This window comes from Capra hircus, chromosome 21 (genome assembly GCF_001704415.2).
Source record: "Capra hircus breed San Clemente chromosome 21, ASM170441v1, whole genome shotgun sequence".
NCBI lineage: Eukaryota > Metazoa > Chordata > Mammalia > Artiodactyla > Bovidae > Capra > Capra hircus.
Genome location: NC_030828.1, coordinates 6,625,711 through 6,642,028, shown reverse-complemented (window position 1 = coordinate 6,642,028; position 16,318 = coordinate 6,625,711). Strand labels below are relative to the sequence as shown.

At 35.9% G+C, this 16,318-nt stretch overlaps 1 long non-coding RNA gene across 6 annotated transcripts in view; it reads left to right on the top strand.

The window, feature by feature from the left end:
* Positions 1–16,318, top strand: part of LRRC28 — a 201,230-nt gene that overhangs the window by 30,912 nt on the left and 154,000 nt on the right. For all 6 annotated transcript variants that reach the window (XR_001919881.1, XR_001919880.1, XR_001919878.1 and 3 more), the window contains exons 4-5: positions 12,961–12,998; positions 13,636–13,773. This is a non-coding gene — a long non-coding RNA (leucine rich repeat containing 28). The remainder of the gene's footprint in view (positions 1–12,960; positions 12,999–13,635; positions 13,774–16,318) is intronic.

Sequence of the window (16,318 nt, the reverse complement as noted above, 5' to 3'; positions counted from 1 at the left end):
TTGCTTGAAAAAAAGTCTTCATTTGTCCATTTTTTAAAAAAAAAATTGAACTTTTTGCTTTGAGATAATGGTGGTATCACACATAAGAAGTAATTCATAAACATCCTTGTGTACCCTTTTAGGTTCTACCAGTGTTCATGTTTTACGTAACTATAGAATAAGATCACCACCAGGAAATTGGCAATACTAAAATCTACTAATATTATTCCGTTTTCCTAACTTTTTACCCTTTTATAATCGCATTCCCCATGTCCCCAAACCCTGGCAACTGCTACTCTGTTCTCCATCTCTATAACTTGGTCAGTTTAATTTTTTATGTTTTATAAATCATACAGTATGCAGCCTTTCAGGGCTAGCTTTTTTTTCGTGCAGCATAATTCCGCTGAGACCTATTTAAGTAGTTGCATGTAGCAGTAGTTCCTGTATGTTGCTGAGTTATATTTCACAGTATGGATGTAATAGAGTTTGTCCATTCACCTACTGAAGGACATATTAGTTTCATTTTTAGCTGTTATGCATAAAGCTCCTACAAACATTCATGTACATGTTTTTTGGCATATGAGTAGGTTTTCATTTCTCTGAGATAAATGCTTAAGAGTTTAATTGCTGAATCATATGAAAATTCTTTGTTTCATTGTTTAAATTGAAATATGATTTACATAAAAATTTAATCATACACTTTAAAAGTGTATGGTTCATTGGTTTTGGTATATACACAAGATGGAACAACCATTATCACTGTCTAATCCAGAACACTTTCATCACCCTAAATGATGATTACTAATCATTCCCCTCTCCGAATTCCTTGTAACTCCCTAGTGGCCTATAATCTGCTTTCTGTTTCTATGGATATCCCTATTCTGGCCGTTTTGTATGAGTGGAATCATGCAACATGTGACTGTTTACGTCTGGCTGCTTTAGCACAGCATGTGTCGTCTATGCTGTGGCATATTTCAGAATCCATTCTTTCTATGGCTGAGTAATATTCCATCGCATGGATAGACAGCATTTTGTTGATCCATTTTTTAGTCAGTAGACATTTGACTTATCTCCACATTTTGGCTATGGTGAATAATGCGGTTGTAAACATTTATGTAGAAGTTTGGTTATGAACATTTATTTTTAGTTCTCTGGAGTTTCTACCTAGGAGTGGAATGCAGTGGTAACTCTATGTTTTAACGTTTGAGGAACTGCCACACTGTTTTCCAGAGGCTGTACTGTTTTGTAGTTCTACCAACAATATGTGAGGATTCTCCGCATTGTCATCAACACTTGTTATTTTCTGTACTTTTGATTAAAGTCTCCCTAGGATGTGTAAATTGATTTCTTATAGTTTTCAGTTGTATTTTTTCTAATGACTAATCATGTCTTTTCATGTGCTTATTGGTCATTTATGTATTTTCTTTGGGGAAATATTTATTCAAACCTGTTGTCCATTTAAAAATGGTAATAGTTGTCTTTTTGTTGTTCAGTTCTAAGAGTGTTTTATATGTTTGAGATACTAGACCCTTATCATATATATGATTTGCAAGTATTTTCTCCTGTTCTGTGTGATTTATCTTTTACTTTTTTTGATAAACTGTTTGTGTTTTGTTATCATGTCTGAAAGATTTTCTAATCCAGTATCATGAAGATTTACCTCCATTTTCTTATTTAAATCGTATAGTTTTAGCTTTTGCATTTAAGTCTTGATACATTTTGAGTTAATTTTTGCATATTATGTGATATAGAGATCTAAAGTTCTATTTTTGTGTGGGATATCTAGTTATCTTACCACCATTTATTGAGATGGCTGTTCTTTTCCCAGGGCACATAGGCACATAGGCATATTTCTTGATTCTCAATTCTATTCTGTTGATCTATATGTTTTATCTTTTCGCCAGTACCACAGAGACTTGATTACTCTAGCTTTGTAATAGGTTTAAAAATTGAGAAGTATGGATCCTCCAACATTATTCTTGTTTTTCAAAATGATTTTGGCTATTCTAAATCCCTTGCATTTCCATGTGAATATTAAGATCTGCTTCTTAATTTATAAAAGAAAAAAAAAAGCCAGTTGTTACTGTTGATACTGATTGCATTGACTCTTTAGATCAGTTTGTGGATTATTGCCATCCTAACAGTATTATGTCTTCTAATCCATGAATGTGGGACATCTTTCTGTTATTTAGGTCTTCAGTTTCTTTCAACAATTTAATAGTTTGAACATTGAACACTTTTTAGTGTAAAAATACTGAATTTCTTCTGTTAAATTTATTCTTTTTGATGTTTTTGTATATAGAATTATATTCTTAATTTCCGTATAGAATTGTTTAGTGCCTGGTATATGAAAATTCTTATCTGGGAAATCCCATGAACAGAGGAGCTTGGCAGGCTTCAGTCCATGTGGATGCAGAGGTCAGACATGACTTAGCAACTAAAACAACAACAAAAGTATAAAAATACAGTTTATTTTTATATATTGATATAATATCCTTCAACTTTGCCAGACTCATTTATTAGCTCTTTCTTGTTTTTGTTGAATTCCTTCCAGTTTTCTGTAAACAAGATCAAGTCATCTACCAATGAAGAGTTGTGTTTCTTCCTTTCTGGTCTATGTACCTTTTATTTCTTTTTCTTGGTTAGTTGCCCTGGCTAGAATATAGAATGTTGAATAGAAGTGATGAGACTGGGCATCTTTGTGTTGATCTTAGGGGGAAAGTTTTTAGTCTTTTGCCATTGAGTGTGTTAGCTTTAGATTTTTCATAGGTCCCCATATGTAACTGAGGAAATTCTCTTCTATACTTTATTTTCTGTTTTTAGTATAAAAGGTATTTGGTTTTATCAGATAGTCTTTCCTTCTTTCATCTATTGAGATGATCATGTTTTTATTAATGTTCGTGTGTTGAACCTGCTGTGCGTTACTGGGGATAATTTTCATTTGCTCACGGAGTATAATCCTTTTTATATGTTGCTGGATTTGGCTTGCTAGTATTTTGTTGAAGATTTTTGCATCTGTATTCATAAGAGATAATGGTCTGTAGTCTTCTTTTCTGGTTATGTCTTTGTCTGGATTTGGTATCACAATTGTTTTGGCCCTTATAGAAGGAGTTCCTCTACTCTCTGTTCTTTTTTTTTTTTTCCCTCTCCTTTTTATTCTTTTCATTTTAATTTTTTTAAGAATCCGGTCAGTTACTTTAGTGGTCAGCTAATGATTAAGCAGAGATTTCTTTAACAACCTGAATCTGCTAAGACTCCCAGTCTTTGCTGAGGTCTCTGTGTATGTATTGTGGCATACCTTCCCCTCTCAGTTAGGTAGACAGTTGACAGCTTTGCTTTAGACTTCACTTCTTATGTGTGCTGTGTGTGCTAAATCATGTTAGTGGTGTCTGACTCTTTGCAACCCTATGGGCTGTAGCCTGCCAGGCTCCTCTGTCCATGAGATTCTCCAGGCAAGAATATTGGAGTGGGTAGCCATTCCCTACTCCAGGGGATCTTCCCAACGTAGGGATCAAACCCAGGTCTTCAGCATTGCAGGCAGATTCTTTACCATCTGAGCCACCAGGGAAGCCCTTCTTCATTTTTTATGAAGAGCTTCAATTTCAGCAGAATTGAGAGCTTAGGGTTTCTCAGATCTTTTCCTGAGCATATGTGCAACTCTGGGCATGCATGTGACCTTGTATATTTCTAGAAATACGCCAGTTTTTCAAAGTTCCTCTGTAAATCTCCTTCCCCAATTTTTTTGTTTAAGGTTTTTGGTTGTCTGTTGTTTGCTCCAGCTGTTGTCTACTGTCTTAGGCAGCAGTGAAGTTAAAACAGTGGCCTGTAATTTGTCACAACTGGGGAAAGTGTTTTTGTACTGGGCAAGCTTGTAGTCAGATCAAGTTAAAAACACACTTGCAAGTGGGGTCTTTCAGGGAACCATGAGACAGTCAAATGACAGTTCTCTGGGAGTGAACTGCAGCTTGGGTCTGTCCCTCCCGGTGCTGGCCAGGCCACTGCAGGTAAAGGGGAAAGTGACCGCAGTGTTTCCAGGCCCTGCAGTGGTGGAGAGCTGGGGGTAGGACCAGGGCAAGGGAAAACGCCCCATGGTCACAACCTCGTCTTCTGCCTGCTGCTTTCCTTAAACAGACCCTCCCTTAGTTACTGCAAGTCTTTGAGTTTAATTTCCAAAGTTTTGTACATGTAGCTGATGAATAATTTTTGGCAGTATTCTTGTTAATTTTATGAAAAGAGAATTTTTGGAGATCCTTACTCTGCCACTTTTCATCTGAATTTGTAATTTCATTAAAAACTTCCAAATAATTTTCCAGGTTGGCTGTACCATTTTACATTCTCCCCTAGTAGTGTGTGATTGTTCCAGTTTCTCCACATCTTACCAGTGTTATTTTTATGTCATTATTTAACATTTTTTTTCATTTTGATAGATGTGTGGTTTTATCTAATTGTGATTTTAATTTGTATTTCTCTAATGCCTAATAACATTTGACATCTTTTAAAATACTTGTCATCTTTATCTTTTCTTCAGTGAAATGTCTGTTTTTGGCTATTGTACATTTTCTATTTGGGTCTTTTTTTCAGTTGTAAGAATTTTAAGAATTCTTTATATATTCTGGAAACCAGTCCTTGGTTGTATATGCTGTTTACAAATATTTTCTCCCATTGTATACTTTCTATTTTCATGTTCTTTTGCAGAGCAAAAGTTTTACCTTTTGATGAGGTCCACATGAACAATTTTTGCTTTTATATATCATGTTTTTAGTATCAAGTATAAGAATGTTTTCTAATCCTAGGCCCTAAAGACTTTCTTCTGCTTTTTTTCCTCCAAAAGTTGTATAGTTTTTTACTTTACATTCGTCTTCGTAATTCTGGAAAAAAAAAAAAAAATGTATTGCCTTCTGGAATTAGAGTTCTTCAGTTCAGTTCAGTCACTCAGTGATGTCCGACTCTTTGCAATTTCGTGGACTGTAGCACGCCAGGCTTCCTTGTCCATCACCAACTCCTAGAGCTTGCTCAAACTCATGTCCATCAAGTTGGTGATGCCATCCCACCATCTCATCCTCTGTCATCCCCATATCCTCCTGTCTTCAGTCTTTCCCAGCATCGGGTCTTTCCCAAGGAGTCAGTCCTTCACATCGGGTGGCCAAAGTATTGGAGTTTCAGCTTCAGCGTCAGTCCTTCCAATGAATATTCAGGACTGATCTCCTTTAGGATGGACTGGTTTTATCTCCTTGCAGTCCAAGGAACTCTCAAGAGTCTTCTCCAACGCCACAGTTCAAAAGCATCAATTCTTTGGTGCTCAGCTTTCTTTATAGTCCAACTCTTAAATCCATACATGACTACTGGAAAAACCAAAGCTTTGACTAGAGAGACCTTTGTCAGCAAAGTAATGTCTCTGCTTTTTAAGTTGTATAGTGTTTTACTCTGCTAAAAGTTGTTTAGTCTCTTACTTTACATTCTGCTTCATAATTCTGAAATATATATATATATACACATATACACACATATATATATAGTCTTCTGGAATTAAGAGTTCTTGGTTGTCGGTTACTTCTTTCCTTTCAACATTTTCTTGGTGTTCTTTGTCTTCTGGCTTGCATACTTACTGAAGAGACGTTCCTATATTTCTTCCACAGTATGTAGAGTTCTTTTCTCCTTGGGCTACTTTGAAGAATTTCTGTTTCTTATATTGTTTTCAGGAATTTGTTATGATTCGCTTGACGTATGATTGTCCTTGACATTCATTGAGCTTCTTGGGTTTTTGTCTTCGTTGCTGTCGTCGTTTAGTCGCTGAGCTGTGCCCGATGCTTCGTGACCCCATGGACTAGATTCATGTCCATTGAGTCGATGATGCCATCTAACCATCTTACCCTCTGCTGCTCCTGTTTCCTTTTGCCTTCAATCTTTCTCAGAATCTTTTCCAGTGAGTCAGCTCTTCACATAAAGTGACCAAAATATTGGAGTTTAAACTTCAGGATCGGTCCTTCCAAGGAATACCCAGGGTTGATTTCCATTAGGATTGACTGGCAGTCCAAGGGACTCCCAAGAGTCTTCTACAGCACCACGATTCGAAAGCATCAGTTCTTTGGCACTCAGCCTTCTTTATTGTCCAACTCTCATCCATACATGACTACTGGGAAAACCATACATTTGACCATATGGACCTTTGTCAGCAAACTGATGTCTGCTTTTTAATACACTGTCTAAATTTGTCAGAGGTTCCCTTCTGAGGAGCAAGATTCTCTTAATATCCTGGCTGCAGTTACCATCTGCAGTGATTTTGGAGCCCAAGAAAAGAAAATCTGTCACTGCTTCTACTTTTTCGCCTTCTGTTTGCCATGAAATGAGAGGACTGCATGCCCATCTTAGTTTCTTAATATTGAGTTTCAAGCCAGCGTTTTTGCTCTCCCTTAGCATACCTATCAAGAGGCTCTTTACCCCTCTTCACTTTCTGCCACTAGAATAGTATCATCTGCATATCTGAGGTTGTTGCTGTTTTTCCTGGCAGTCGTGATTCCGGCTTGTGATTCGTGCAGCCTGGCATTTTTCATGGTGTACTCTGTGTGTCTGTGCGTGCTCAGTCGGTCAGTCACGTCCAACTCTTTGTGACCCCATGGACTGTAGCCCGCCAGGCTCCTCTGTCCGTGGAATTTTCCGGGCAAGAAAACTGGAGCGGAATGCCATTTCCTTCGAACTAGGAGATCTTCCCAATCTAGGGATCAAACCCACGTCTCTGGCTTTTCCTGCATTAGCAGGAGGAGGCTTTACCACTGCGCCACCTGGGAAGCCCCAGGATATGCTCTGCATATAAGTTAAATATGCAAGGTGACAAGATACAGCTTGTCTTACTCTTTTCCCAAATTTGAACCAGTCAGTTGTTCCATTTAGAACATGACCTGTCTGTCTTGCGTGGCCCTGCATGGCATGGCTTATAGCTCCATTGAATCATGCAAGCCTCTTCACCACGACAAGGCTGTGATCCCTGAAAGGTGGTGTCTTTATAGCTTGTATCAAATTTGAAATTTTTTTTTTCTTTTTTAAATTTTAAAATCTTTAATTCTTACATGCGTTCCCAAACATGAACCCCCCTCCCACCTCCCTCCCCATAACATCTCTCTGGGTCATCCCCATGCACCAGCTCCAAGCATGCTGTATCCTGCATCAGACATAGACTGGCGATTCAATTCTTACATGATAGTATACATGTTAGAATGTCATTCTCCCAAATCATCCCACTCTCTCCCTCTCCCTCTGAGTCCAAAAGTCCATTATACACATCTGTGTCTCTTTCCCTGTCTTGCAATCAGAATCCAACAACACATTAAAAAGATCATACACCATGACCAAGTGGGCTTTATCCCAGGGATGCAAGGATTCTTCAATATCCGCAAATCAATCAATGTAATTCACCACATTAACAAATTGAAAAATAAAAACCATATGATTATCTCAATAGATGCAGAGAAGGCCTTTGACAAAATTCAACATCCATTTATGATAAAAACTCTCCAGAAAGCAGGAATAGAAGGAACATACCTCAACATAATAAAAGCTATCTATGACAAACCCACAGCAAACATTATCCTCAATGGTGAAAAATTGAAAGCATTTCCGCTAAAGTCAGGAACAAGACAAGGGTGTCCACTTTCACCGCTACTATTCAACATAGTTCTGGAAGTTTTGGCCACAGCAATTAGAGCAGAAAAAGAAATAAAAGGAATCCAAATTGGAAAAGAAGAAGTAAAACTCTCACTGTTTGCAGATGACATGATCCTCTACATGGAAAACCCTAAAGACTCCACCAGAAAATTACTAGAGCTAATCAATGAATATAGTAAAGTTGCAGGATATAAAATCAACACACAGAAATCCCTTGCATTCAAATTTGAAATTTTTAAACATTATTTCTTTAGATATTTATTTCTATGCCCTTATCTCTGGTCCCTACTTTTGGGACTCTTACCTGTTGTTAGTTTGATATTGTCCCATAATTACTGACACACAGTTACAGTTGTTTTCAGTCTTTATTTTTTTTAATATGCTTCATTTAGGACAAATTATGTTTCTCTGTTTTCAGAGTTAGTAATATTTTCTGCTTCAATATCTAATTTGCTGTTAATCCCACCTGGTGGAATTTTTATTTTTTATATTTGATCTCTAGAAGTGCTATTTGGCTCTTCTTTATATGTTAACATTTGTCTTACAATGTTAATGTTTTTCTTTGAATACCTGAATATAATTATTATTTATGTTTTAAAGTTTTTATTTGCTAATTGCTTTATCTGTGTCATACCAGATAAAGTCTATTTGTGGTAACTATTTTTTATCCTGGTTATTGGTCATATTTTCCTGATTCTTAGCACTTTTTCATTAGATGCTGGACCTTATAAATGTTAATTACTGAGTGTTACACTTTGTTGTCTTCCTTTTTGTGGTGCTTTATTCTGGCTTTAAAATTATTTGCAATTTAGTTTGATCCTTTCATGGTCTGTCTTTATGCTTTGTTAGGACAGATCTAGAGTAACCTCTACTGTAGGGATAGTTTAGCCCTATTATCCACAGAAGGCCTTTTGAGGATCTCATTTTAATGCACAAAATGATCAACAAGGATTTGGTACACTTGCTGCTCAGAACTTGAGTGCTTTCTAGCCCTGTATGAGTTCTGTGGACTGTTCAGCTGTTAGGTTTTCAGTTACTTTTTTGCCTGGAATGCATTTTAGAATTCAACCAAGAGTCAAAGGCTGCCTTGAAGTTTTGGTTTTTTGTTTTCTTTTATCAGTAGTACCGTCTCCAGAACTGTACTCCACAGCTTCCAGCTGCCCCGGGATCCCTGAACTCTGCTATGTATCTTTGTAACTCCATGAGACTTGCATTCTTTGTTTGGTATCCACGGTCCACAATTTGCCTCTAGGCAAATTTGCCACAGTTTGTTGTGAGCAACGAGTGAGTTGTTCACCTCACTTGTTTTTTCTCTCTCTAGCTGCCTCTTGTCAGTATCTGAAAATAATCGTTTCATATAATACATTCAGTTTTCTTATTGCTTATAGCAATTGGGTAAATCTGGTCCCTATTATTTAATCATGACTGGAAATAAATGACTTGTTCCTTTAATTTAAAAAAATTTTAATTTGGAACAGTTTTGTATTTACAGAAAAGTTGTAAAGATACTAAGTACAGAGTTCTGGTATCAAGTTTCTCCTGTTGTCAACATCTTAATACAATTTTTGTGGAACTATTGTCAAAATTAAGAAACTGACATTGGCATATTACTATTAAGTAAATATCTATAATTTTATTAAAAAAAACCAGCCAACCATTTTCCAAGGTGGCTATATTATCATGCATTCTCACAAAAATGAATGCATCATTTTGAGTAGAAGAAATAGCTTGATGAAAACCACTTAGGTGGAGACACCACCATTTTAACTAATTTGAAATAACAAAAGTAAAGAGAAGGGACTTAAAATTGCCAAGCCTTGGATTACAGATGACTCATGATAACAATAATAACTATAACAATAACAGTGGGGTTCACTGAATTTTCTTCTGAGGGCTTTACATTTATTGATTCATTTAATCCTTACAATATCCCAATGTTCTTGATGCTATTATCCTCTAGTTCCATAGATTAAGAAAGTGAAAAGGTCACAGATTTTCCCCTGCTCACATGGCTAATAAGGTACATGCTGTCTGGCTCCAGGACCTACTCTCTGATCCATTCTGCCAAGGATGATTGTTTATCAGTTGCACATCAGAAAAATATGAGATGGCCTTGGGCATCTATATTTTGAAGACCACTGGTGATTCTTATGTGTAGTCAGGACTGAGAACATTCTAAACTACTGCTTCTTCATTATAATGTAGATAAATTTAATGTTTAAAATATACTTATTTATTTTAATGATAATAGTGAATAATTTAGTTCTTGTTTTGACTGAGACATTTTAAAGTCCTTTTATATAGGTAGAATGTTCAAACTCTTGCACAATTGCATTCATCTCATGTGCTAGCAAAGTAATGCTCAAAATTCTCCAAGCCAGGCTTCAACAGTATGTGAACCATGAACTTCCAGATGTTCAAGCTGAATTTACAAAAGGCAGAGGAACCAGAGATAAAATTGCCAACATCCATTGGATCATCGAAAAAGCAAGAGAGTTCCAGAAAAACATCTACTTTATTGACTATGCCAAAGCCTTTGACTGTGTGGATCACAACAAACTGGAAAATTCTTAGAGATGGAAATACCAGACCACCTGACCTGCCTCCTGAGAAATCTGTATGCAAGTCAAGAAGCAACAGTTGAAACTGTACATGGAACAACAGACTGGTTGCAAATTGGGGAAGGAGTACATCAAGGCTGTTATATTGTCACCTTGCTTATTTAACTTATATGCAGAGTCAGTTCAGTTCAGTTCAGTTGCTCAGTCCTGTCTGACTCTTTGCGACCCCACGAACCGCAGCACGCCAGGGCTCCCTGTCCATCATCAACTCCTGCAGTCCACCCAAACCCATGTCCATCGAGTTGGTGATGCCATCCAACCATCTCATCCTCTGTCGTCTCCTTCTCCTCCTGCCCTTGATCTTTCCCAGCATCAGAGTCTTCAAATGAGTCAGCTCTTCACATCAGGTGGCCAAAGGACTGGAGTTTCAGCTTCAACATCAGTCCTTCCAGCGACACCCAGGACTGATCTCCTTTAGGATGGACTGGTTGGATCTCCTTGCAGTCCAGGGGACTCTGAAGAGTCTTCTCCAACACCACAGTTGAATAGCATCAATCCTTCTGCGCTATGCAGAGTACATCATGTGAAACGCTGGGCTGGATGGAGCACAAGCTGGTGTCAAGACTGCCGGGAGAAATACCAATAACCTCAGATACACAGATGACACCACCCTCATGGCAGAAAGCGAAGAAAGGCTAAAGAGCCTCTTGATGAAAGTGAAAGAGAAGAGTGAAAAAGCTGGCTTAAAACTCAACATTCAGGAAATGAAGATCACGGCATCGTGTCCCATCACTTCATGGCAAATAGATTGGGAAACAGTGGAAACAGTAAGAGACTGTATTTTGGGGGCTCCAAAATCATTGTGGATTATGACTGCAGCCATGAAATTAAAAGACGCTTACTCCTTGGAAGAAAAGTTATGACCAGCCTAGACAGCATATTAAAAAGAAGAGACATTACTTTACTAACAAAGGTCCATATAGTCAAAGCTGTGGTTTTTCCAGTAGTCATGTATGGATGTGAGAGCTGGACTATAAAGAAAGCTGAGTGCCGAAGAATTGATGCCTTTGAACTGTGGTGTTGGAGATGACTCTTGAGAGTCCCTTGGACTGCAAGGAGATCCAACCAGTCCATCCTAAAGGAGATCAGTCCTGGGTGTTCATCAGAAGGACTGATGTTGAAGCTGAACCTCCAATACTTTGGCCACCTGATGCGAAGCACTGACTCATTTGAAAAGACCCTGATGCTGGGAAAGATTGAGGGCAGGAGAAGGCGACGAGAGAGGATGAGATGGTTGGATGGCATCACTGACTCAATGGATATGAGTTTGGGTGAACTCCGGGAGTTGGTGATGGACAGGGAAACGGCGTGCTGCAGTCCATGGGGTTGCAAAGAGTCGGACACGACTGAGTGACTGAACTGAACTGAACAGATAAAGGTAGGACTAGAACTGAAGCGAATATTTTGCGGATTACAGAAAAATCAGTTATCTCTCTGTTTGGTGTCTAGGCACTCTGCCTTTTTGTGTAACACATGCAAATGTGTGTTTATATGTGTGTGTGTGTGTACTTACATGTTGTTTTCTGGCATAAAGAATTTTTAGAGTAATCTGACTAAGTAGCTAGATATTGCTTCCTAAGAGTAATGTTTAAAGAATACTTACCTTAAAATATGGATACATTTAAAAAAATAAAATAGGGAATCATTTTGTGTGCACAAAGCAAGGAATAAAATGAATCATAGAATGGTTTAAAATTGGTTAAATGGTGTTAGGCCCAGAAGGTTAATACCCACACAAAATTGATTTAATCCAGCATATAGAAATCTTAAATTTATGAATTTTAAATCTTACTTATTTTGTGTAATAGACTTTTTAACATTTGATATTAGGCTATAAAATATAGAAGACTAAATTCTGTTTAAAATATGTGAAGATTGATTATGAAGTATAATAAGATAGTTTTGAAAATAGTTTATCAAAATCTAGTTCTCTGGTCTCAAAATCAGTGATACAGTTTATTTTAAAAATTATTACTGTGTGATTTTCATTGGTCACTATTGTTTGGCTCTGAATAGTTGGCTGCCGACAACTGCATGATGTCTCCACCAGAGAGTGCTAGAGATACTTCAGTGGGGAATGTTATTTACTTAGGCTTGCCTGGACTTGTCAGTGGGTTAGACCTTTTTTATTTTTAGGAAAGAATTTGATTTCTTGTTTACAAAATTCCGCTTGCTGTGAAATAAATTCTATATCTTGACAGTTGAGTATTTCTACAGATATTGTAAATGATAAGTATTTAATCACTTCATTCTTGGTTCACCTAGCTGTCTTGAAATATCTTTGATTTGACGTTATCCTTTTGTGACGTTATCCTTTAAAAATTAAAAGTTGTGTTTCCCTATACACAGTAGTTGTTGACTTTTCTTAACATTATTAGGTGTTTTGCTGAAAACCTTAATTACTTAAAACAAACTAGAGAAACTAGTAATGTGTTTTATGAGCTTAAGAAATAATTGTTTATTGTGTATGCTTTTTAAAACAGAAACTGAATTAGCAAATAGTTTTAATATTTGCAATTCTAGCATACAGTATTATTCTCAAAGTATTATGAATTATTTTGTGCTATGCATTTAGAATAGTGTATGAAAGAAAGTCTGGTCCTTTTATTATATTCAATAAATTACTAAGTGAGCATTTTACAGGGTGATTATCTAGCAGAAGTACCAAGTGATAATAACTTTTTTCCCTTCTTTTTTCTAGGTATCTTCACTCAAATAACATAGTTGTGGTTCCAGAAGGTAAATACACTTTCAGTTTTTACTAATAGTTAGGAGATGATAGAGTTAAATCTGTGCGTTATAATAGTAGAACAGATTGTCTCTTTAAACCTATTTTGGTTGGAGTATTAGGGAATTTTAATTATAAAACATCATTATTAGTTTCAAAGCTTTTTTCCCCTCTAATTAGTAAGTCTAGTTAACAAATGCAGTTAAATTTAATAAGTGTAAAATATTTATAATTGTTAAGTAAATTATTATTAGATAAATTGACATTGGGTAAATAATAAAATAACTTCTAGTTTATTAAATTGAGTGAAGCATTTTGGTTAGATAAAAAAGACTATATATCATTTCATGAATTATTTATTCAAGTAGTTTTTTACATTGTTTTAACATTGTTATTTGTAATCTTTTTAAAGTTTACATTATATTGAGGTGGAAGTGTTACTTCATAGAATGTTGTTTGATACTATACTGCAATAAAAATGTTTTAAAAAATTAATTTGATACATGCTTTTACTATTATGTCAGCACCAGAGATAGGGATATTAAGTATTAAAATATTTAAACTTGGATAATATTTAATTGCATTAAAAGTTGGTCTTAAAACTTGAGTCAAATTAATTTTGCTTTTACCCTTCTTTTCTCTTCACAGCCATTGGGTCCCTTGTAAAACTACAATGTTTGGATCTTAGTGACAATGCCTTAGAAATCGTTTGCCCAGAAATTGGTCGTCTGAGAGCTTTACGTCATCTTCGATTAGCTAATAACCAGCTGCAATTCCTACCTCCAGGTAATCCCAGTCTGTAGCACAGAAGCTTCTTGTCTGTTCCGAGGCTGTCTTTATTAATATTTCTCACTGTGTGTCTAGGCAGTGGGCTTTGGGTGTATCTGTGAGTTTCTGATTGTCCGCTTGTTAGAGGAGGATGGTAAGGAATGTGGATGGACTATGACTAAGTCTTTTCCCTGATGCAGACATAAGAAGATGGCATTTATGTTTTTGAGCTGCAATTACTACAGTTGTGCATTGCAGTCAGTGCCCCTTCAAACCACTGCCCTGGTGAATTATTTGTACCAAAAGCTACTTTAGTTTTGGATTTCACATAAGGGAATTTATATGAACTTTGCATTGTAGTGTCTGAAAAGCAGATACATGCAGTGTTTTCTCTAGTGAGGTAAATGATGTGCATTAACTTTGACTTAATGTGAATCATACTAGAATTTAGTAGCAGAACTGAAGTTTGACTTCTTGAACTAATTGTCACTTCTGCCTGCTGATCATTCTATTAGATTATGATGTACATATAGACAGTACCAAAATCCTGCCTTCTCCTGAGCTACTGTTAAGTCCTTTGACTCTTACAAGGGATATTCAGAGACCTTTCTTTATGAACCCTCATACTTGGAGATTCCTCTGTCTTATGTCATTTCCCATATTTTTAAAGCAGTGAAGTATGATTTAAGACAATAGCTTGTGCTTCAGGTATTACATGAAAGTACTCTGCATTCAAAAATAAGCAGGAAAAAAAATACAGACACCACTCACATTGACTGGGAGTATTTGTACCTGGTAACTCTTAGTATTCCTGAGACTTTTAGTGTATCCAAGTGAAATATATGACTCAACCAAAATTACAGATTACTACCTGCCTTAGAACTTCAGGGATATATGAAGCTGTTAAAAATTACTCATGTTAAATCCATGAATGAATTTATAATTTAAAGAATACTCTCTCCAAAGTTTTTCAAGTATAGAAATTTCTAATTGAAACAGTAGGTGATTAATTTTTAGACTTTATGTGCCGACTTTTATATATGCATTTAATATTGTATACAAAAATGGTATTAGTATAGCAGTTAACTCTACTTAAAAAATATTTTTTAACCTCATTTAAAGTGTCTTACTTTTTATAACTCTGCTTAGTACAAAAAATTTTAATATGGTGTAGGAGTATGATCTTTGCTTTAAATTTTGTTGTATGTAATCAGACTCAATGGTGCTTCATCTTGAAGCTTGATTTCATCAAGTTTATGTATTCACATACTCAGGAAATTAGATTCTCTTTCAGAGATTGTATAGAAAATGTATCAGCAAAGATATACTTTATATTTTCAGAATATTTTTATATATCAGCTTATATAAGATATAGAGTCAAAATGCATGGATATAACACTGAATATTTTAGATTTGATTGTATTTTCAAATATGAAATTCATAAAAGATATGTTAGAGAATCAAAGTGCACGGCTATAATACTGTGTTCATAAGCACCTTTTTCTATACGTTTAAAGAATGTATGAGTAACACAACTCTATTAAAACATTGTTCTTTGTGTTCTATTCTTCTGTTTTTTCCTGTAATGTAGAACATTTTGTGGTAAAATGTAGCCATTTCCTTTCATTATATACTCAGAGGTTAAGGGTATACTAATAATGTCATTGACTGCTTCCTAATAACAAGTGGAGGGTATAGATTTCCTGGCTACCTTCATGTAATTTAAAATTTATATCTCACCTGTTTCATAATAGATTTGAAGCATTTACTTCTGATTTTATCTCCCTAGCTTATTTCTGTTGCTTGTGTTGGTTTTTGCTTGTTTTAAGTAAAATGACATATAATAATATCTATGTATTTTGAGTAGAAACTTTTGATTAAGCTATGTATGTAGTTTTTGTTTTTTTTTTTCTGGGCCATCATAAATACAGTGTTCTAGATCTTACTAATTTTTGAGGTAATTTCAATGTTATGATTTGAATGGGAGAGGGGCTTGGTACACATCTACCAAGTGTACCCAATCATTAGGGACATACTATGGAAAAGTATTTCAACTGTAGTAAAAAATGTGAGGAATTGCCATATGGTGTCCATTTAATGATGGTAGCCTCCAGTTGATATCTGTTAGCCTCTTCTGTTAGTACCTGTTCCATGCTATTGGTATAGTCTTATATGTTATATGTATGTGAAAGACTTAATACTTTATTATGTGTGTTGTATTTGTAGTTGAAAAATCTTTGGATGTGATTTCACATTCAGTATTTAAAATTTAAAAATTTGAGAGCAGTATTTGAAACATTTAAAATATCTAAATGGCTAATAGTTTTAAAATTAGTATCTAAGAGTGGATTACAGGGGCTTCATGAATGCCCTCAAATTGTATGGGCAGTTTAGTGTTTGTGACTATGTACATATTGCTTTAAAGAAGGTCCAGTGTGTTGATGAATTTCTCAAACAAGCCCCTGACTCATATAGCTGGCCCCTGGGATTGTCCGTCAGTGCCCATTCTTTGGGGATGCCCCTTCCCCCTGCTGTTGGGCTCCAGAGTACTGCCGTTTTTCTA